General features: G+C 41.6%; 1 protein-coding gene and 1 pseudogene across 1 annotated transcript in view; both read left to right on the forward strand.

Annotated features, from left to right (window-relative positions):
• LOC144250980 (uncharacterized) overlaps window positions 1-22874 on the forward strand; it is a 491282-nt gene that overhangs the window by 292283 nt on the left and 176125 nt on the right. The window lies entirely within an intron of this gene.
• Window positions 3811-18448, forward strand: LOC144251125 (transcription factor JunD-like; annotated as a pseudogene).

The raw sequence follows: 22874 nt of genomic DNA on the forward strand, positions 1-22874 counted from the left end.
GATACAGGTCTCCGGGGGTCTTTATCTATTGATAGCTGTGTCACAAATAACATGATACACCAAACGTGGTGGTGCCCTCCTGTAATTTTGGCAACACAGGAAGCTGAGGCAGGAGGATGGCAAGTTCGAGACCGGCCCCGGCAACTTAGCAAGACTCTGTCTAAATTAATAGAAGAAAAGGGCTGAGATGTGGTTAAGTGCCCCTGGTTCGCTCCAAAAAAAAGTGGTCTTCTAGGCCAGGGATCCCAAGTACAAGTCACTATTAAAGCACTCAAGTTTTCTGGTGTTCTGTTAATTCCATAGATTGCCAAGGGTCCGTGAGGAGCCCTGGCCGCATAGCTTTACACTCTTGAGTGGGAGAGAGTGTTGGCAGGAACATCCCAAGGTAACCCTCACAGGCCCAGGAGTAGAACGAGAGGGATGCTGTGCTTCCCTGGGCACAGGAGGCCACCAGTAACGGGACTCCTCCTGCCAGCTCTGGTTTCCAGGCTGCACGGGGACATAGACATGCTGGCCAAGGACACAGGTGCTCAGCAGCCATTTCACCCCTACACCCTTTATTTTATATCTTCAACCACATGGACGTTTTCTAACAATGAAGATCTTCCCATACTTAACAAAGCATTTGGGGTGGTGCAGAGATTAAACCCTAGCAGCTCTGCCTGGAGCTAACCCTCTTTTCTTTTTTTGATACAGGTTGCTGAAGCTGGCCTCCAACTTGAAATTCTCCTGCCTCACTCAACACCCACATCCCCACCACAGTGGCTTGGAATTACAAGAACAAAAGCATTTTTTTTAAAAACACATTTATAGGGCTGGGGCTGGGGCTCAGTGGCAGAGCACTTGCCTAGCATGTATGAGGCACTGGGTTTGATCCTTAGCACCACATAAAAATAAACAAATAAAATAAAGGCATTCTGTCCATCTAAAACTATAAAAATTAAAAAAAAAAACATTTATAAAAACAAATCTTTGGTTTCTTCTATTGCTCAGTTTATAGATTCCCCTTTTCTCAGAAATGGTTTCTTTGAGTCAGGACCCAACATATTCTAATGAAGATTTCTTTTTGTTTTAAAACCAAAAGGAACAAACACTAGGCCAGGTTGAACCTGCATCCCAATGTTCTAATAATAAGAGAAAACCCACCCACGTGCAGCCCAGGCTGCCTTTCCCAGCCTTGTGCCCAGAAGTTTCTGAAAAGACAGGGCCTTGTGTTGTTCACACCTGCATGACTTTCCTTAGATCCTTAGAAGCCGTTTCTGAGTCTTGGACCTGTAAGCGTCAGTTGTTGCTGCAGTGCCGTGATGGCCGTTGGTCCTGATGTACTATAAAAATGAAAGCCAGATCTAAGCACTCTGAAGCCCTGGCCTGCCCTCTGCCCTCCTCACATGCCTCCCAGAGGCCTGGGCCTGGCTGTGGGGCCACAGCTGAAGGCTGGGGCTGAGGGAGGCCTGGCTGTTTTCAGGGGAGGAAACCACGGCCTCTGGGCTCAAAGGAGTCCCCAGGGAGTGCTGCTTCCACACTTCCTCCCGCAGGAGGATGAGGGCTATTTGTGGCCGAAGTCCTCAGCCCAGGCTTGGAGTTTCAGTCACCATTTCTCTGGCCTTGAGTCTTCCAGACCACAGGGAAGGGCTGTTTCCTGTGGTTGGTCTCCCTACCTCTGGGAAGAGGAAATCTGGCAGGTTTAACATTCTCATGTTTGCTTTTGAGTCTGGCCCCAGAGACATCCTGCTGTGTGATGGACACATCTGTGGTTGCTTTGCCTGGGAAGGAGCATTCAGTAATTTCAGGTGCCCACCTGAACCACTGCGGGAGTGTGATGTGGGCAAAGGTGGTGGGGTCAACACATCAGACTCCAAGAGACTGAAGTTCAAATTTAGACCATGTTATTGGTTCTTTCTCTGCCTTTGAATAGAAATTTCTTATTGCAAAGTTTTTTTTTAACCAAATAAAAGAAGCAAAATTTGCACTTACTTTTCAGGGCCTCTCTTAGAATGTACAGTAAGCCCGTAGAAATGCAGAGCCCTTCAGGACCTGCCCTCCTTGCTGGCACAGCAGAGCACCAGGGTTGGACTGATGGCCGGCCAGCCACTGCGTGCTGGCTGGTGTGCTGGACTCACCGTGTTGGTCAGAAGTGTGGCCTGGGCAACCTGACTGTGTTCTCTGGAGGCCATTCTCTCCTGGGCCACATCGGCCTTGTCCTGCTGTAGAGAAGTCCTGGCTGAAACATCGGGTTGTGTCTGGCATCTTAAGCTCAATGCAGATATGTACAGACCCACATCACCCTATGTGGTGGCCCAGGTCAGGTGCCATTTAAGTTTAGATTAAATTTAAATTTCAGGTCCTCCGTCACTCTGACCATGGAGCTTGGTGGTTCCATGTTCTGGGGGATGTCACGTTGATCAGAAATAGAACATTTCCTTCCCATGAAGTTCTGTTGAACGCACTGCTATCAACCACGCAGAAACCAGTGACCTTCAGATGTGTGTCCGTGTGCCAGGTAGGGTGAGGATGCTGGGAATGTGAGTGTGAGGGGATAATTCTGTAAACTGGGCCCACTGTACAATCCCATATGCATTATTTTCCAAGAAGCAATTTACCTGCAGCCCTTCCTGGCCTGAGTGGACTGTACTTATCACATTCCTCAGCCAACCACCTGTTATCTGCAGGAGAAATGCAGGCCAGAGATAATGTCAATGGGAGGAACCCAAGAGACTTTTGTGACAGGATCCTGAAACTCTGGGAGATAAGGGTAGTTCCTCCTAACCATAAAATCGGTAAGAATTTATGGGTAAGAAAACAATTAGAACCAGTCAGCATAAGCCAAACAAAGTGACCTAAAATTGTCAATGCAGTGGGGACTTGAAAATCTGATGTCATCTTGCTGTCAATCAAAAGTAAAGAAGTTAGCCTGAGCAGGACTCTGGAAACCTCTCTTGAATCCCCAACAAAACTGGAGTGCAGGACAGGTGCATTGTCCCTCTCCTCCCTTGAGAGTGTCCCCTTTCACTTTCCCTCTCCCTTCCATGAACTACTGAACTAAGCCTATTACTCTGAGCAACGTCTGGGGTCTTTCCGACTTGGTTACACGAGTTGATAGCTCCAGTTATCCTGCTTCCCCACATGTTGAAGTGCAGCATTAGAGACGCACGCCAGCATATAAAACATGGCTTATTTAAAATGGGTAACGTGGACTTCTCCGGGAGGGAGCAGGGAGCCATAGCTATCCCGGTATCCCAAGAAGTGAGAGTGTCCGCCTTTCTATGTGCCACAGGCTTCCTTTGTTCTCCTGGTCTTCCCCTGTCTCTCTTCTTCCTGCTAATGACTGGGCCAGGAGATGCTCGGAGGGAGGGCCCCAAGGTGAGAAGAGAGGGGCTGGAGGGGCCTGGTGGAGTGATCTGGGCTGGAAGAGGCCCAGGGTGCACTAACATTTATAACTCCCTGGAGGGAGGAACAATCTCTGGGACAGGTCACCCTAGCAGCTGGTAGGAGCAGGGTGGAGGAAGGGCTCTGAAGAAATTAACATTTCAGACCCTCCAACTTCCCAAACCCAAATTGGCCTCCATTCTCTCCATTGACCTTCTGTTCTGACTACCTGTCTTTAATTCTGTCTTGTGAATCAGGTTTGAACAGGGGTCTTTGCATTGCCTCATTTTCTCGAAAGGCCCCAGCTCTGTGACACCCACACCCTCTCTTCCTGTTGGAATGGACACCTGGTGGGAAGGGTGGTGCCTGGGGGCTGCCACTTTCTGCCACGTCTCCTTTCTCACTTCTGCTCACTCCAAGTGCTTGTGGCCTCAGGTGCCACACATGGCCCAGGGCTGCCTGCAGCTTGCCACAGGCCTTCAGAGGCTGCACCCCTTGCCAGGAGACAATCATGAGCACCCCCCTGCCCTGGTAAGCTCAGAACTCATCCTAAGCCACAGCAGCAGTCAGTCAGCAACCCAGGAGGAGCTCTGAGGCAGAGGCATTTGAAAGCACTGCTCCTGGTGGAGGGTCCCCAGGCTCCTCAGGCATCAGACATGAGGTGAGCTCTGCCTTAAAAGCCTTACATTCCAGACACAAAAATGGAATTCCGTCTTTAGGGCAGGAGGGATTTTTAGTAGTATAAGGAAGGGTCTTTGTCTTAGCAAGCTCATCTTGCCAACTGTAGGCAGACGGTGGCGTCCAAAGTTCAGAGTAAATACTTATGTGGCCTTGCAGTTTAGCCCGACACAAGGAACTGGACACTGACCAGCAGGAGGGCAGGAGGGACAGAGATGATGGGAGCATGTGAGGGAGGTGAGTACCATGTTCAAGAGCAGTGGCAGAAGGTAAGGAGCAGCCGGGGGCTGAAGAGTCAGGAGCAGGGTGGGTAACTGAGCAGACCCAGGCAAGGGGGTCAGGAGTGCAGACCTGGGTGGTGATGATACCTGGTGGGGGCCAGGGCAGACACACTTGTCGCGACCCCTTGCCCGCAAGGAAGACGCAACTCAGGAATCTTCTTTCAGCAGTTTATTCAGGTCCTTGATACTTTTTCTTCTAACTCTCGGATGCCCCTCCCAGCCTTAATAAAGCAGATAAAGCCCCAATGCACAACTGCCACCTGGACTTTTCTCATAGGGTGCCAAGTCACAGCGTGCCAACTCATTCTGATAAGGAGTTGTTTGTCACAGACTACAGGGAAAACCAGCGCCATCTTGTAATGGCGGCCACAGTACACAGAAACGGCTCACTACAGTTCCCCCTTTTTTGTTTTACTAACACCATACAGGCGAGAGTAGAGTTCCTATCCCACTGTGCAGAAGTGGCTGCATATGGTCCAGCCCTAAGGAGGCGCCTTCCCCAGATCTGCCGACGCCTTTTTTCGTGGGGCGGGGCGTGGACGTCCAACCCGCATGCAATAGGACATGCTCTCCTTGAGGTCCACTTCAAGGATCACTCAAGTGCAGTGCCTTGCCTCGCATCCTGTATCGTGATGATGGTGGACGAAGGGGGAAAGCTGAGGCTGAACTGTGGCTGTTTAGAAATACAACGACAAACAAGTTGGCAGCACCCTGAAAGAAAGGCACGGACAGCAGAAAGGGGGAGAAATTCGGTCGTGACATCTGCCATTGTTAGATAAAGGCCAAGACGTTCCCGTGGAATACATGTGTCTCAGGTGGAAAAACAGGAGGCCAAGTGAGCTGGCCACTTCGACATGCAGAACAAAGAATTGGGGGCTGGGCCCCCGGGGGCCAGGGAAGGCCTGCTATCAGCAAGTTCCCCTCTTTTGTTTATTGCATGTCAAAGGGAATCAAGTAGCCCCTGTCTTAGGTCGTCCACCGCCCCTGCACTGCTTACCCGTCTCTGGGGAGGCCCTATTCCCCTGTCTTAGGTTGCAGTGCAAGCGTGGAAGTTGCCCGTCTCTGGGTACTACAAGATCAGCTCAGCGTGTTGTGGCCAACAGGACATTGTTATGGTAACCGCCTCCATAAACAGGACCCATGACCATCACCATCAAATGGCAGGTGTAGTTGAACCGCAAGATTAGCTAGCGAAGATCCTAGTGCAGAAAGGCAGGGAGGAGAGGTATGCACAAAGGAAAGATATGGTAGAAGTTCCAGCATTAGAAGAGTGACAAAAGAAGGACATGTCGATCCCAGTGCAATGTTATAATAACTTGGGGTGCAACGACCATGTCAAAGGTTTACTGTTTAAGATGCACAAGCCAGACCTGTGGCGAGTTGCCATTTTCTAAAGCAGCAAGAGCTTGTATGATCATAGCCTTATCATGAGCACTGCGGGCCTTGAGACGACAGAGAAGCCACAAACAAAGAATCACACCAAAGCAACACATAGTGCCAAAAATGCCTACTCCCACCCACTCCTTAAAAAAGGAAAAGGCAGAAGATATCCAAGATATTCAAGTGGTGCATTGACTCAAGGTCACTGGATCGACACAGGTGTTGTTTAAGGCAGCTATCTGAGTTAGTTGAGACTGGATCATCTCTTCCTCTTCCATGGACCAATTTCCAGCCAAATATTCGCCAATGATGCAGGAAGCATTCCTGGAATCATTAAATCTGACAGAGGTTATGCATAAATGTGCACGTTGGTCAACGCAACCCAAAAGCACCAGGTCAGACAATTCTTCTACCTGAGCCTGAAGTAAATCTATTCTTTGGCTGGCAGCTAAAATCCCTGACAAAATATGTTGATTAATTTTACTTTGAGATTCGAGTATGTTGGAAGTTTGTTGAATAACCTGATTAATAGTGGCAGCAGTTTGGACCTGATTAAGAGCCTGTTTGCATTCAGCAAGCTGCTCCTTAATCTTCACTTTATCAGTTAAAAGAGCATCCTTTACCAATCTCCATAGAGAGAAAGTAGCAATCGGGACTCTATCTGGACCCTGGTCCCTCAACAACTTTTGGAGATCCTGTTTTACCAAATCCCAATCACTGTTATTAAGAAAGCCTCCTGTCAGAAACCAAGGACAAGCCTGGGCTATAGCTTCAACGAATTCAGTTGCTGTCTTGGTTTTTATTCCTGTTCCTTGTTTGCTTAACAGTTCTTTAACTTCGTTGGCCAGACGAAGTTTCACTGTTGAGTGACCCATGGTATGTACCCTGTCTCTTTAAATTATCTTTAATCCAATCCTCCCCCTTCTCCCTTTGAAGGTGAGCCTCGTCTGCTTACCTCTGCTTTCCGAATCTCGGTAAGGACCTCCAGATGCCAAGTCTGGCTAACGGAAACCGAGTCCGGCGAGAGACGTCGAGGTTAAAAAATAAAAAAAAAATCACAGGACACCAAGGTTCTTCATCCAGGAGGAGGCATGTGTGCCTTTTCTTTTCTTTTCTTTTATTTATTTATTTATTTATTTATTTATTTTTTTTTTTTTATACTATGGAACAATTTTTGAAAACCTTAGAATCTATAAACAAATTATCATATTTTGATAAGAAATATCAATGAAAATAAAGTTAAAACCTTTAGATATTTTGGAGAAATAATTATAATAATTTATCATTTGATGAGTTTGAACAATAACCTTGAGAATTAGAAATTACTTGATTGTATTTTTACTTAAAAGCAAATTTATAGTAAACACATTTATCTCAAATATCTGTAACTGAAAAGGCAGAGTATCTGATAAATGTAAATATAAAACATAAATTATGGGTTTTCTGTTGAAGAAAACAATTAGGCAAATATATATTAACTAATCAATTAGGCATGTGTTAATTAATTTATAGATTAACAAATATAGGTTATCTAACTATCTAAAATATATATATATATATAAAGAATAAGAACATAACTTATAATTGTATTAACTTTATGTAACCACGTGGTCTTAAAATATTTGGATCCATTTTAATTTATTTTTAACTAAGAGTGCACTCTTCTATGTGACGTCACTTGATGTAACTGAAATAAGATCCTTGAGTATACATTTTTATTTTTATAGTTAGCAATGAAAATAAGGATTTTTTGGTCATCACAGGAACTTTGCTGGCTTGTTCCTGTGGCGAGCAAATGCATCCTCATAACCTTCAAAATTAAAAGTAAAATATAAAGAAGCATATTTGATATCTCTCATCAATAGAACATTATTTAGTAACACAACTATAGAGAAAAAGTCAGGTTATTTAACTTAGAACTAGCTTAAATTTAGGACTGTAACATAGAAACCTGTGGAATTAAGTTTTGTCTGAAAAAGTTACCTTTCATTAGCATTTACAGGTAGGCATGTTTTTTTTTTTTTTTTTTTTTTTTTTTTTTTTTTTTTTTTTTTTTTTTTTAATACAGGCTCTGAGCAGCTCCAGTAGAAATCTGAAACACAGCAGTACAGGTTAGTGGCTGGAAAGCGGGACTAGAAGTCCTGTCTGAGTGACTGTGGAAGAACCAATCAGAAGCCCGAAAAGGTGTCGGAGGTGGGACCAGGAAGCTACTCTTCCGGCCAGGCACCCCATGGTTACCATGGTGATGCAAACAACATGGAGTCCGCTGCCCATTTTCGGGGCAAAAGTTCTGCAAGTTTTCCTAGCCAATTGCATTTTGTTTGATTTTGTCTGCATTTTTCCCCCGCCTGGCCAAGATCTTACTGCGGTAGCAGCCTGTTCTGTCTCTGTGACCTGCGGTTGCAGCTCGTGTACATCCTGCACTTCCTGGCGTTCCCCTGGGGAGTCTACAGATAGAAAGGGGTTGGTCCGTGGGAGGTGACGAAGTCACCCACTCCCCGGGGCACCATTCCGTCCCTGGATTGCCCAGTAGACCTTGGGGTGGGCCCCTTCCCGTTTTGAGGGCAATGGCTAGAATCTGTCCAGTAATATGAGCTCCATCAATATCCTTACAAGCTCGAATCATGTCATCAACACTCTTTGCTCTGGTAGGTTTAATAGCATTTTGGCAATAGGAGTTTACATTTTTAAGAGCCAATTGCTTAATGACCGGCATGGCTTGTTCCAAGTTAGGGAATATTTTTCCTGCTACCTGCATCATCAGGCAATGAAGTCAGAATAAGGCTCAGAGGGTCCTTGAGCAATTTTTGAAATTTTTGTTTTAGCATTTGAAATAGGTAGAGCCTTCCAAGCCTAAATGGCTGCTGTAGCTATCTGAGCATAGACCCCAGGATTATAATTAATTTGTTGATTCATGATAGCATATTGTCCCAAGCCTGTTAACATTTCAAAGTTACGCCGTGGGAAGCCGGCATCCTGATTGACTCCGGCTAGCTCGAGACACTTCTCTTGATTTTCACTTTTCCACAACAAAAAATACCCTCCAGACAACACAGCCATGCAAAGCTGTTGCCAGTCACTAGGTGTCAGCTGATTGGCAGAGAAAGACTCGAAGAGAGTCAATGTAAAGGGGGCATGGGATCAGTAATTAGTAACTGCCTCCTTTAGTTGCTTAATATCCTTAAAGGCTAAAGGAACATGTACTCTGGCCGGCTGTCCATCGGCATCCAAGTTTTCAATTACTGGGAAGTTTGGGCCGTCTTAGGCTGCCACTGAACTTGGGGTTGTCCTTGTCCCAATCCGGGTTATAAGGAGGGAGAGTGACAGCGATCGGGGCCGTAGGTGCTTTAAATCTTGACTTTTTCAATCGACCCTCCAGTTCCTCTATCTCCCTTTCCAGTTCTTCCTCCTGCTAGCTGTTACCATGGAGCCCAGTTAGTAACTCCCTTATCTTAGAAATGTAGTCAGCACTGTGAAGCCCAGCTCAAGGCCAGAGGCCTTGTTTACATATTTTTGTGAAAAACTAGTAAGGGAGTGTCCAGCGCCTGGAGTGCTGATTTTTTCAGACAGTGGCCAAGTAAAACAGGGCAACATGAAAATAGGAAATTTTATCTATATTGAACTTTTTTGTAGAGATTTTTTTTTGCTAAGAGTCCTAAAATCAGCCATGGTGAATATTCTGGAGAAGGTCAATTAAGACTTTTCTGTGGGCCTGATAGGGAGGGGGAAGATGAGAAGGTGGTTTTGAGAGCGGCTAGGGTGGATCCAATTCCTCAGAACTGTCCTAGCTACTTGTGTCCTTGGGAGTTTTTAACTCAGTCAAGTCCGGATAGAGCCTTCTCCTCTGTTTAACTTCAGACTCCCTTGCCTGTTCACCCCTCTTACTCCTAATACTTTCTGCTACCTCGCTATGTGACCCCTCCGATTTTTCTTCATGCAATTGCTCAAGAACGGCTTGACCCTCGCTCACAGCTTTCTGGCATTTACCATCCATTATATACCCCCTCACTAATTTCCAAAGCGGAATGGTACCGTCCCTTAAAGTTCCTTGTTTGTAAGTGAAATCCAGATCTTTCCCTAATTTGTCCCAACTGGGAATCTTGAGACTCCCTGAAAAAGCAAACCAAGGAGCTACAGAGTCAGTCTCTTCTAAAAACCTCTGTAATGTGCTCTGCTTCACTTTAAGTTCCTTAGAACGCAGCAGCCCATCCAAGGCCAGCAAAATTGGGTTTGTGGAGTTAACACCCATAATGTTTTCAAAACTATGAAGAAAGTGAAAGCACAAAGCCCCGCTCTCTCTCTTTATCTACAGAGGAGCGTCCTATTTAATTATTTTTCCGCTCTCTCTTCATTTACCAAGGAGCATTTTATATTATTATTTTTTTCCCCTGCTCTCTCTTTATCTACAGAGGAGCGTTTTATTTATTATTTATTTTTTTCCCCCGCTCTCTCTTTATCTACAGGTGACACAACAACAAAAGAAGCACAAAAAACAAAAGCGAAATGACACAACAAAAGAAACACAGAAAACAAAAGTGAAAGTACACAGTGCAGCTGCAATAAAATGTAAGGCTCTCTCTTTCTTTGTAGAGGAGCTGACCCCGCTTTGGTCACGGATCCCACTTACTGGGACTATCCCTGCTTTGATCGCAGATCCCACTTACCTGGGACTAACCTGTGCACCACCCCTGACTGACTGAAAGTTCTGGTTCCCGGGTCTCGGCACCACTTGTTTCGACCCCTTGCCCGCAAGGAAGACGCAACTCAGGAATCTTCTTTCAGCAGTTTATTCAGGTCCTTGATACTTTTTCTTCTAACTCTTGGATGCCCCTCCCAGCCTTAATAAAGCAGATAAAGCCCCAATGCACAACTGCCACCTGGACTTTTCTCATAGGGTGCCAAGTCACAGCGTGCCAACTCATTCTGATAAGGAGTTGTTTGTCACAGACTACAGGGAAAACCAGCGCCATCTTGTAATGGCGGCCACAGTACACAGAAACGGCTCACTACACACACTGTCCCTTTAGCAGGCATAGCACCACGAAAAGGATTGCCAAGGGTCAGTCTTTACCTGGCCTCTGTGTGTTCATTTTGAGCACCACCTTGAAGAGCCATCTGATCTGAGTTTGTTCTGCCTCCTCCAGCGTCTCATGTCAATGCCCTTGTCTCCCTCTAGGGCACTTCCTGGTTGCAGGTCACCCTAATTCCAGGCTCACATCATTACCTCCCCGCCTCCATCTTGCCCAGCCCACTTCTAATCCATTCTCCATAAGTAAAGTGGCTTGGGGCGGGGCTCAGTGGTATAGGACCTGCTCCCAGGGCGGAAGGCTCTGGGTTCAGTTCCCAGCACCAAGAGGAGTGGTGGTCTTTCCAAAGCTAATTTGTGCAAGCACCTCCTCAGGAGAGTCATTGGGTGACTGCTCCTGTGGGCGGGCTGTGCCCTGAGCCCTCAACCCCCAAGACAGGGCTGGAGTTGCATGTCCCATGGCATCACACACCCACATGCTCAGTGGGCTTCTCCAGACCCAGACCCAGTGGGCACACCCTGAGAACTTAACTTGTACCCATGGGTATGATTATCAAGATAATATGTATGATGTAACATGATTGCATGACTTGGTAATAGTAATAAAAGTAATTTAACCTGATTTACTTATATATAATTATATATTTTATAGATTTTTAATATACATATAATTGTATTCTTATATATTCATAATTTTGAATATGTGTTTCTCTCTGTCTCTCTCTCTCTCACATACATATATTTTTATAATATTTTCTTTAAGGTAAGCAGGGTTTGGGGATGGGTTGGGTGAGGGTAATGGTGAAAAGATCAAGGAAAATTGCCTAATTTTTTATTTGAGCACTCTAGGGTAGTTGCTGGTACCCAATCCTGTATGGGGTAGAAAGACTACATGAGGCAGGGAACAGAGTGCTAGTCTTGAGGAAGGCTTTGCGTTGATGTTTGTGATTTCTCCTAGATATCCACATGAACATGTCTGAAGGTTACAGGAGACAACTGGGAAGAAAATGGATATTTGGGAGACAGAGGAATTCAGAAAATACTGCCACGAGACTGAGCATGACCCTGAGTATGGATAAATATATAGAAGTACAGGGAGCATTTCTCTGAGGTGGGGCTTAGAGAAACCTATATGAAGGATACAGAGAGTGAGGGCATCCAGTTAAGGAGATAAAAATCCGGGGAAATGTAATGACATGGATTTCTGGAAGAGATAATTTCAAAAAGAAAGGCAGAACCTCTTGTTCTGAAAACCACTAAAAAGTGATCTTCAGGGTGGCAAAGGAGATTTGGTGCCATACTGATTTCTGATGATCTCAATGAAACCCCTGTTCTTAGGTGGTGGGAACTGAAGCCAATCGGATGATTTATGGAAAAATTTAGGTCAGCATTGTGAAGGCACTAGCTGGAGATTGATTTTCTAATTGTGTACAATGAGATAAAGGGAGAATTAGCCAGGTGTTAACATTTATGGTCTCTGAGATGTGGGGAGAGTTCATTCCTGCAAATACTTTTTGTGACTGCAGAAATCTTTTTTCTATTAACATGTTTGCCACCTACACCCTGGAGTTGATTTTTTAAAAGTAATATGGCAGCCCAATAATAATTTCTGAAGAGTAGGAAGGGTGCTGGGGCAAGGCAAGGGATGAAAGTAGAAGATAGATAATTAGATATGATCACTGTGTAACCATGCATTTGGAAATATTATGCTCAATTCCATTAACATATGCAATAAATATTTGTTAATTAAAAACAAATTAAAATTAATTATTCCATTTGCTCACTGAAAGGTAGGCACTCAACACTGAGGGAGAGATTATCCTTATGATTTGTTTTCTGTTTGTGAAAATGGTCATTGTCAGTCACCTGTAAAGAGAACTAATTAAATAATTTTGGATGGAATAGTATGGATTTGAAATGCCTTGTTATCCCAGCATGATGAGGTTACCTGATGGTCACTGAAATATTTGAAGTGTGACAGTACATCCATTGTCAAGGTAGTTTATTCCAGGATTATCTTTGGGAATATAATACTTTTACCTTATTCATTCACTATTTGTTGCAATCAAGTCATTCAATCTGCCCACCCATAAAATTACAAGGATACTAAGCTCCACATGCAGGAGGGGATGCTACTTTCCTGCATTGTTTTGAATCCTTCAATATGAAAGAGTTGTTTGTTCCCATTACTTATTGTCAATAAATTCAATCATTTTTTTCTTAGTTAATATATACTTATTTGTTGCTTTCACTTATATTTTACCATTAAAGTTTTTTATTTTATTGCTCATATTTTTCTAGCTTTCATTCTTTCAGGATATTTTACCTTTGTTCTTATGTCATTCGTCAGGAATCCACATGTGAGACACCTTGGGAGACTCTCTTCTTACTCTTCCTTCTCTTCCTCCTACTATGTTCAGGCTCTTTTATTATTATTATTTATTTATCTTACCAGATCCTAGAATCAGCACTTTCTCCAGGGAAATATACACATTTTTACAGGTATTTTTAGGAAAATTTGTGTAATTTGTCAGGCCCAGTGCAAGATAAAAATTTGGAGTCCCTGTCTAAAAGCAAGTGACCTGGGCCATTGATATCATGCCACAGAAATATATATTTTTTTTCTTCTGTGATCTCTTCACATGTCATGGTATATTTTGTCATCTTTTAGTTGTCCTTATTACAGCATTTAAAATTATTAGCAAGACTTCTAACATTTATCCTTTAAAATGCTATATCAATTCTAAATTCAAACTTAGAAACAAGTCATATTGTAGAGGTTGAATATCCATCTTGTGTTCATAAATGCCAAAGCAGTGAATATGTTACACAGAACAAGTGCAATTGTTTTTACTACACCTTGATAACTGTGAAGGTTTCTCCACCTGGTTTGTTAATGAGTTTGAAAGAACTAGAAGAAAAGTGACTGTGGGTCACCCTGGTTTCCCTTTCCCTTTATATTCTCAGCTGGAGAGGTGGGCTAACAAAGAGAAGTACCTTGAGTGAAAAAGCTGTCTTCTTTCTGTATTTGAATCTAATTCTGGTGGACATTACTGTGTGGCCTTCCTGGGTTTCATTACCCTCCCTTTTATTACTTACTTGTGATAGGACATGGTCACATTGTACCCAACTTTCTCTTAGCTCCCATTTTTTCCTTGGCCCACTGGACTTCTGTGATTATGGGAATGAAAACTCAGTGTGCATGAGGTGGCCAAATGCAGTATACCTGCAGGTTACATTTATGTGCTGGGTTCATACCTGTGGTCCATTGCCTTCTTGGAATTTACTTAAGAAAAACTAGTAAGATAATATCAATAAAATTTATGATAGAAGCAGCAGAATATTCAATCAAGGACAGGTCCACTTTGAGCAGGAATCCTGACTGTGTAGGAAGAGGATCATGGGGCTAGTCCCCCTTTCCCTCCTCTCTCTCCATCATTCTTCCCTCCCTTAATCCATTTCTTCCTTCCTTCCTACCTTGCACAATAGTAAGAACACTAAGTAGGATATATGTACTCAGAAAACATAAGTGAACATTATACTATTGTAAAGTGTAAGTACAGAATTATTCTGCAAATATCTTATGCAATTGAAATTTTATATCCACTGAAGATCAGCACTCCAATTTACCCTAACCACATTTCTTTGAAAACAACATGCTACTCTCTGTTTACATTTCTTTTTTTTTTTTTTTTTGCCACTAGGGATTGAATCCACAGCACTTAACAACTGAGCTACATCCACAGAATTTAATTTATTTATTTATTTTAAATTTAGAGACAGGGTTTGACTCAGTTTCTTTTGGCCTGGCTAATTTGATGAGGCTAGTTTTTAACTTGTGATCCTCTCACCTCAGCTTCTGAAACCACTGGTATTAAAGTATGTCCCACTGTGCCCAGCTTGCTTACTGGTTTTTCCTCAAGTTTTTAATTTTAATAGAGTCATATCAATTTTCTTGTGTGTTTTAGACTTTATACTCTTCTCAGGTGATGTGTAAGTAATTTTTCTCATTCCAACAGTTGAGTCTTTTTTCTATTCATGCTTTACTGTGATGTGCAGAAGCATTTGGCTTAATGAAATTCTACTTGTCTTTTTATGGTTCTGTCCCTTGTCCTTTTACTGTCATAGCCAAAGGACCATTTTCTAAAGCAGTGTTGTAAAGTTTTTCTTCTGTGTTTTGTTTTCATTGCTCACAAACTTATGCTCTTCTTTCTTTTTAATTTTAGATTGAAAAAATAGCGACTTCATCTGCTTGTGTGGTATAGCATGATATTTTAATACACGTAACACTGTGTAGTGATCAAATTAGAGAAAGATCATATCTGTCACCTTAGTAGGTGGGAAGAGATTGGTAAGTGGGACCCCAGTATTTTCTTTCTTCCCTATGTAAATATTGAGTGCCTCAGCATCATCTGTAAAAAGACTATCCTTTATCCATTATGTATTATTAGACCCCTTCTCAAAGATGAGTGTGCAGTGAGTGTCTGGGCTTATCCTTGTTCTCTCTTCTGTGCATTGTTTTGTATATTTCCTTCTATTTCAGTACAACAGTGTTTTAGCTCTTATAGTTTATTCTATCTTTTTTTGCATTTGTTACAATTATTATAGAATTGCACCACTTATGTAATTGTATAAGCATGCAAGGTAATGATATCTAATCCATTTCATAATCCTTCAAAATATCATTTCTCTTTGCCTCCCTTCACTTCTCGCTTTCTAATCCAAAGTGCATTTTTTTCTTCCTTAGTGCCTTCCATTATGAATTAGCATCTGCACATTAGATAAAATATTCAGCCTTTGGAAGTTTGCTGTTGATTTGTTTAGCTTAGCCTGGTATTCTCAAATTCCATCCATTTGCCAGCAAGTGCAAAATTTTATTATTTTTAGGGTTCAGTAATATTTCATACACACACACACACACACACACACACATATATATATATATATATATATATATATATATATATATATATATATATTTTTTTTTTTTTATTTATCCATTCATCTGTTGAAGGGTACCTAGGTTGTTTCCATAGTTTAGCTATTGTGAATTGAACTACTCTACATTGATGTGGCCACCAGCAATGTATGAGTGTAACTTTTGTCCCCCATCCTAATGAAAAAAAAATTATTGCTGTGGCTGGGGATGTGGCTCAAGCAGTAGCGCGCTCACCTGGCATGCGTGTGGCCCGGGTTCGATTCTCAGCACCACATACAAACAAAGATGTTGTATCCACCGATAACTAAAAAAAAAAAAAAAAAAAGATAGATATTAAAATTCTCTCTCTCTTTCTCTCTTTCTCCCTCTCTCACTCTCTCTTTTAAAAAAATATTGCTTGTATTCTTGGTAATAGCCACTAAGACTGCAGTGCAATGAAATATTGAAATAGCATTGATTTTCATTTCTATAATTGCTAAAGATGATGGTCTGTTTTATGTGTTTGTTGATCTATTATATTTCTTATTCTGTGAAGTGTCTGTTCAGTTTCTTATTTGATGTGTGGCGGTAAAGATTTTTTTCCCATTCTATAGGCTCTCTCTTCATGTTATAGATTGTTTCCTTTGTGAAGAATAAGCTGCTTTCTTTGAATCCATACCATTTATTGATTACTAATTTTACTGTTTGTATTTTAGGAATCTTATTCAAGAAGTCAGGTCCTAAGCTAACATGATGAGAATGTGGACCTTCTTTTTTTCTGTTAGTCATATGGTTTCCATTCTCATGTCTAAGTCTTTGATCTACTTTGAGTTGATTTTTGAGCACAGTGAGAGATAAAGTTTTAATTTCATCTTTCTACATATGAATTTCCAGTTTTACCAGCACCAGTTGTTGAGGAGGCTATCTTTTCTCCAATTTATGTTTTTGGCATCTTTTTCTAGTATGATATATGTCTACATGTCTGTTGGTACCTTTTTAAATTTTTTTTAACTATTTCTCTGTGGTATAGTTTAAGGTCTAGTATTGTGAGGCCTATTGAGTCACTCATTTTGTTGAGAATTGCTTTGGCTATTGTGGCTCTCCTATCATTTTTCAAATTAAGTTAATGCTTGCTTTTTCTAGTTTTATGAAGAATGTCATTGGAAGTTTAAAAGGAATTGCATTGAATCTGTATAGCTACTTTGTTAGTATGGCTGTTTTGACTATGATCATTCTGCCTATCTAAGCGCCTGGAACATCTTTACATCTTCTAAGACTTTCAATCTGTATTTTTAGTGTTCTGTAGTTTTCATTGTAGAGGTATTTTAACTCTTTTTTAGATTGATTCCCAAGTATTTTGTTTTATTCTCTTTTTTTTTTTTTTTTGAGGCCATTGTTAATGGGGTGGTTTTCCTAATTTTTTTTTAAAGTGGATTCATTTTTAAAGTATAGAAATGCATTTGTTTTATGGGTGTTTGTTTTGCTGAATTTATTTATTAGTCAAGAAAGTTTTCAGGTGAAATTTTTTGGATTTTCTAAATATAGAAGCAAGTCATTAGCAAATAGTGATAGTTTGAGTTCCTCTTTTCCTACTCATTTAACTTTCATTCTTTCTTCTAATTGTTTTGGATAGAGTTTCAAGGATGTTGTTGAATAGAAGTGGCAAAAAAAAGCGACAAAAAAGGGTGATTTTTTTTTTTTTGAATTATAGAGGGAATACTTCAAATTTTTCTCCCTTAAGAACAATGTTTCTGAGGAGCCACTGCAAGAGGGCCAGGCACAGCGGCCCAGCCACTCCCCTGCCTCCTACCGGTGCTTTGAGGTGGGGGGGAGCCAGAGGATAGAAACACCCCTCTAAGGCGATGAGGCCCTGAGCCTGGGTAGTAGCATCAGTGGCAATGGCAGCAACTTAGCATCCCAGGGCTGCTTGTGAGGCGCTGACACTGAGCCTGAGCAAGCAGGTGTTGCAGCTCCAGACAGCGGCTGGGCTACCTCGCCCTCCCTGGGCGGGATGGGCGCCCCCAGTGCAGTGGCCCCCCAGCCTTTGTCCTCCTCACTCGACCTGGAGCTGCTCAAGCTCGCCTCTCCTGAGCTGGAGAGCCTCATAACCAAGTCCAAAGGGCTGGTAACCACCACAGGCAAGCACGCAGTTCCTCTACCCCAAGGTGGCAGACAGGAAGGAGCAACAGTTCACAGAGCGCTTTGTGAAAGCCCTGGAAGATTTGCACAAACAGAACCAGGTTGTTGCTGGTAGGGCAGCCTCTGCTGCTGCACGGAAGGAAGACCCTCTGGCCTGGCATCCACGCTTAGCCCCCCCCCCCCATTCACCCCTCTTCGGGGAGATGGCTACAAGGAGGCACCGCTCTAAGCTAACCTGAGCAGCTAGCGGATGGCTCGCAGGGGTGCTGGGGGCTGCCACTGTGGCCTTCACCGCTGATCCCATTCCCTTCCCACTGCATCTGCCCGGTAGCACTGGGGCCGCTACGCCTGGCAGCGCTCAAGGACTAGTCACAGATGGAGGCCGACGCACCAAGCTTCCGCAAGAGCCCGCAGCTGTGGCCCATCGAGGTGGACACGCAGGAGCAAGATCGCAAGAGGCTGGCCAAATGCATGGCAGCTTCCAAGTGACACAAACGCAAGCTGGAGCGCATCTCACACTTGGAGGAGAAACTGAAGATGCTCAAGAGCCAGATCAGGAGCCTGCTGAGCGAGCAAGTGGTGCAGCTCAAGCAGAAAGTTATTATTCATGTCAACAGCAGCTAGCAGCTGCTGCCCCAGCACCAGGTGCCCACATACTGAGCCCGAGCGCGGGCGCAGCCTCCCTGCTTGAGGAGCTGGCTCACGAGGGGTGGTGCATGGGTTCCTTGGATCTGGAGAGCATGCGGTCCTGGCGACACCCTCCCCAAGGGTGTCCAGGACTTGGAGAGGGCGCGGTCCCCAGGTATATCCCTGAGGGCAGCTCTGGACTTCAATAAGCTGGACCCCCTGCTCCCTGGGCGCATGACACCACCCCTTTCCTGGAGCTGCCTCTCTGTGTGGCCCTGTGTTGCACAAACCCGAGCTCCAGCTGTCCCTTTGTACACACCACTGTGGAAGGGGCTCTGTGGGGCGCAGCCACCAGCCTGCCTTTTCTTTTACTTCATTTTTTTTTTTTTTGCCTTTGGAAGAAAGAAGAACAAAGTGTTGATTCTGCTCTATATATGTTTCTACTCTGGAACAAATGGTTGTGTGTGAATGTGCGTTTCCTTGTTTTTTGTTTTTTTTTTTGTTTGTTTGTTTTTGTTTTTGTTTTTGTTTTTTTAAGAAATGGGAAGAAGAAAAAAAATACTATGACTTTTCCTAGCTCTGGCTACCCTCTTCTGTCCTTCTGACCACCACTCCCTGTTTGTTCTTTAGTTTTTGTCTTTCTTTTTATTTTGCTAGGAGTGCACATTCCTGTTTGTAATCCTTTGTTTGCCCAGTTTTCTGTTTGCACAGTCTCCTTACGCCAAAAAACATACAATAAATAAATAAATAAATAAATAAATAAATAAATAAATAACAATACAAAGAAAAGAAAAAAAATAATGTTTCCCTGTGTTTACCATTGACAGCTTTTGTAGTTTATGATATATTTCTACTATACATAGTTTTCTAGTGTTTTGATCATGTATGTAGTCACATGCTTTTTCTACTATTATTTAGATAATTTTCTGATTCTTGTCTTTACATCTATTTACTTTAAAAATATGTTTATTGATTTTCATGTTTCGAACCAACCCTGCATCCCTGGGACAAACCCCACTGATCAGATTGCACTATCTTTTTAATATGATTTTGTATGCTGCTTGTCATAATTTTACTGATAATTATTACATCTCTGTTCATCAGGAATACTGGCCTGAAATATTCTTTCCTCGATGTGTCTGTCTGTTTTTTGCATTCGGTTGATATTAGTTTCATAAAATGAGGTTAGAAAGTTTTTTGCTATTTTCTATTTTATAAAATAATTTTACAAGAATTGGTATTCATTCTTTTTTCAACTTCTTAAAGAACTGGGCTGAAAATTTCTCTGATACTGGGTTTTTCTTACTTGTTAGGCTTATGACAAATCCTGGATTGGGAGAATTAATGTAGTACATTCAAGACTTCATACTTTAGAGGAGAAATGACTACCCTAACATTAGCCTGCTTTGACAAATGTTAATCCTCAAATAACAATATTTTTAAAACCTTTTTTTTTGCTTTCCTGAGGAGAGGACTGATACCTCCAAGACTCCTTTTTTTTAAAATGTGTGTGTGTGTGTGTGTGTGTGTGTGTGTGTCCAGAGTTTCATGGTAACTTGGTAAAATTGCATTAAATAACACAGCCATGACTCCATTTGGGGTACTTAATTCAAGATTTTTAGCTCACATCTTAATTTTTTTGATCTATAAAACACTTAAAGTAGCTGTAATTTCTATCAGAGTCTCTATATGGAAGTATGGAATGATGAGATAAAATATTTTAACACTCTAACTCTCCAATATTATCAAATTTATTTCTAATGGAATTTAATGTTATTCGTACTTTTGACATAATGCTCCTTAAATAAATGTAAAAACCTTGAAATAAATAAAACACAAGAGGCTCAGTCAAAGTAAGTGACAGACCTTCATAGGAAAGAAGGATGAAGATTATGAAATACTTCTGAATTAATAGGTAAGTTCCATGAAAAGTGGAATCAACATGTTTCATGTGTGTGAATACACTAAGATACTTAGGTGTTTGTAAAGCAGGAGAATATAAGATACTATTACAGTGTTAAGAAATAGGGAAATAAGAGGAACATATCATAAACATCATGCTGAATTTAGCAGGAAACCCAGATGTGAAGCCTAGAGATGTTTTGTAGAAAGCAACAAAGGTAAACAAATATCATCACTTCCCTTGCTGGTGAGGACAGAGTAGAAGGAAATAGTTTACAAACATATTTTTAATAAATTCAATAAAATTCTTCATTTCAAGGGAAATGAATGAACCAGGCTGGGTAGAAGGAACTGTCAAGTTCAACTTGTTAAACTGTCTTTGACACATCTATGGCCAAAATGGGAAAAAAATGACTATTTCCCATGAATAAACTCAGTAAAAACAGAAAGTCTTCTCAGGCTACACTTTGAATAATGCTGCAATGTTCATTAACTCTGGTGCCTCTCACAGAATAGTTGTTACCACTGTTTACCTGGAGTCATTTCTTCCCCAATGCTGCAGTATAACACTAGAGAAGCTCACTGAGGCAAGTGTAGAGTGAAAAGTAAAGCTTTATTAAAGGACAGCAGAAAAGACTTCTCCCAAGAGAAAGAAGAGGACCCAAAAGACGGAATCCGTAGGAGGACGAGGTCTTCCATTTTTTATTGCTAAAGTCTTCTTTCAGTTTTCCCACACTCATGTCTTTTGTTTCCCAGGAGGAAAGGCCCAAAAGGTGGGAGATAGGTGGGCTGGAGGAGTAATCTGGGCAGAAAGGGCCTGGGGCAGCTTTGGGATTAGCACTTCCCTGTTTGCTGGGAGCTGTTTCATTAACATTTATTTAGGATGGTCTCCAGGCTTAGAGGACATTAACATTTCAATTTCCCCAAGGGCTGCTCTGGTTTCCTGAACTCCATTCTCTAAGATGGCCTCCATTTTATTTATCTTACTGGATATGAGATCGGATTTACCTAACTGCACTAAATCTGTCTTCATAGTCACTCAGTGCCTGAAAGACTCATGGGTTAAAAGAAGTAGGCACCCAGGGCTTTGAATCTTCTTCAAAAAAATTTCTTTTTTTTCCAAGATTGACCATTCTGACATCAATATGTGAATTCAGATATTTAGGGTAAAGCTGTACTTTGATGATCCAATTACTTTTCTCCTTTAAAATTACAAAAATTTCTATAGAAAATGCATACATTTCCTGAACACCCAAAGTCCATTTTCATTGATTGAGTGAATTCAAATTGCCTTTGGAAAACATTTTTCCTTTAAAGTTTTCAGTGAATAAAATTATCCTTTGATCTTTGGGTAAAAAATCAGTGAAAATACCTTTGAAAGTTTAAATATTTTTCAGGAAGAGATAAAGTAACTTTCTCTAAATTATTATTAACTTCTTTTATTATAGAAAAGTCAGTAATGTGATAATAATAATTTGGTTTTTATTGATGTTGTCTTTTTTTTTCTGGTTCTCTTCCTAGCAAAACAATGTAGGGCCTCTCACTAGACCCGGGATATGTATAGCTTGTTGTATAAGGAAATAAATAAACAAATAAATAATACACACTAATGTTTTATGTGAGTGTTTATACTCTTAAAATATATTTTTCAGGTTTTTCAATTGAAAACAATTCAGTGTAATGACACCCAATATAAATGGATATGCCTCCCATAGAGCTTTATTTTCCAAATTACTAGTTTCTCACAAGTAAATATGAAGAGTGAACTGAGACATCTTCTCTTAGACAGAAATCATGGAAGAAATGGAGAGTGAGAGATAAGAAGAAAATAACCAATGAAATGAAGAAGGAAGAAAGTAGAGAAGAGAGAAAAGAAGGAACAAATTTTACTAATGATTTTTCTCATTTGGGAATGAAGACAGTTTAAAGCACCTTCTTCCTGAGGGAGCCAGTTTTCCTTCCAATTACCCCTTCCCATTGTAGTCCATCTTCTCATTCTCTCACCCTCATCATACCGAATACTTAGCAGATATACATTGTCATTATGAACCAATCTGTGCTTGAAGATAATTTCTTCAGCTTCTGTACAGTCCAGCTTAGCCATGAGCAGGTAGTTTAAGAACTGTGGAAAAAACATGAACTGTAGATGCCAATCATGGAGGATTTTCTCTTTCCCATTCTAGGAACCAGCATGTCACAAATTTGGAATCACAAAAAATGTGCATTTCAGACAATATATTCTTTTCCAACAATATTTATCTATGATGCCTCCATGTGTTTTCATGTTTAATAGCAAATTTCATTTAAAAAAAAATTTTGAATGACCCTCCAGTGTATGGATGTTTCATATATTTACATTAATGAGAGGTAAATAGCTACTGAAGTCTCTCTTAGCTGCTTCCTGCTCTTAGCAATCATGAATGAAGATTCTGTGCACATTTGTATGTGGGTTTTCTGTGGACGTAGCTTTCAATTTCATTGAAATAACCTGAGAAGTACAATTAGTGGGCCATACTAAGTCTATATTTAATTTTTAAGAAGCTACCAAACTGTCTTT

Source organism: Urocitellus parryii, chromosome Y, assembly GCF_045843805.1.
Source record: "Urocitellus parryii isolate mUroPar1 chromosome Y, mUroPar1.hap1, whole genome shotgun sequence".
Classification (NCBI taxonomy): Eukaryota; Metazoa; Chordata; class Mammalia; order Rodentia; family Sciuridae; genus Urocitellus; species Urocitellus parryii.